Source organism: Pristiophorus japonicus, unplaced genomic scaffold, assembly GCF_044704955.1.
Source record: "Pristiophorus japonicus isolate sPriJap1 unplaced genomic scaffold, sPriJap1.hap1 HAP1_SCAFFOLD_147, whole genome shotgun sequence".
In the NCBI taxonomy this organism is placed as follows: domain Eukaryota; kingdom Metazoa; phylum Chordata; class Chondrichthyes; family Pristiophoridae; genus Pristiophorus; species Pristiophorus japonicus.
In genome coordinates this window covers 1,142,954-1,144,123 of record NW_027251144.1, presented here as the reverse complement: position 1 = coordinate 1,144,123, position 1,170 = coordinate 1,142,954, and the positions used below count along the sequence as shown (strand labels likewise).

The following is a 1,170-nucleotide window of genomic DNA, read 5'->3' as shown; positions in this document are numbered from 1 at the left end:
ATGGTTACAGCACGGAAGGCCATTCGGCCCGTCGAGCCCGTGCCGACTCTCAGCGAGTCCCACTCCCCCGCCCTTTCCCTGTCGCCCTGCAATTGTTTTTCCTTCAGACACTGATCCAGCTCCCGTTTGAAAGATAAGATTGAGTCTGCCTCCACCATCCTTTCAAGCAGTGCATTCCAGATCCTAACCACTCGCTGCTAAATGGCCACCTCCTGTTCCTATGTGTAAAGTCTGGGAAACACTCGATCAATTCCTGCCACACTCACAGCCTTCCTAACTATAGCACCGTCATTCTATTCTCATAAAACCAGCTCCTGAAGTATAGGCTAGCTGTGTAGGTTAAAGCTCTGGTTATGTTCTGAACATTGCTGTAGTGTTTCCGTAATGTAGTGGTTATTAGATTCACCTCACACGCGAAATGTCCCTGGTTCAAAACTGCGCGGAAACATCTTGAAAACATGTTCAATTAAATATTTGAAGAAATGGATTTATTCATATTAGTGGTTCAATATTAACAAAAAACAATATCCCACAACCTTGTTAAATTTTCTGATATCTCTGTTCAGTTCTGTATACACTCAAACTGAATGCTCATAAAAGTATTGGAGTGGGAACTTACTGGATAACAGCACAGCTGGCAATGTTTCTGGAATATATTCGCGCAGCCAAACCGCACAATGACAACCTGGAATCGTGCAGCACCGAATTCACGGGGAAAAACAGTTCAATGCTTTGTCCCTGGGTGGGCTCGAACCACCAACCTTTCGTTTAACAGCCAAACGCACTAACCCATTGCGCCACAGAGACTGACATAATTACACACTGCAAGACATCCCAAACCAGGGTGTCAGTCAGTTAAAGCTTCAGATTGCTCTGACCGGGATGGAACTTGTCCACTCTCAGTTGTACTTTTCCCAAGTAAAGGGTGGGACATTCATTGTGGATGTATGGAAGCAATCTTTTCCCGCACACTGCAGACACTTGTTGTCACCACCAACCAGCTCTCCCACAACCGGTGTGATCTACTTTCCAGCCTTCCGGTGCCTTGTCTGTGACGAAGTATTCTGATTGTCCCGAAGCCGGTATTAGGTTTTAATTCCTTTTCAGCTCCTGCCTGCGGATATTGCTGTAATTAAATGCGAACACAATGCTAACAGGGACAGTTCAATT

General features: G+C 45.6%; 1 non-coding gene across 1 annotated transcript; it reads right to left on the bottom strand.

Moving 5' to 3' along the window:
• Window positions 1–733: 733 nt before the first annotated feature.
• On the bottom strand, window positions 734–807 carry trnan-guu (transfer RNA asparagine (anticodon GUU)). The gene has a single exon. It is a non-coding gene; the product is annotated as a tRNA-Asn (tRNA).
• Between the last annotated feature and the right edge of the window lie 363 nt (window positions 808–1,170).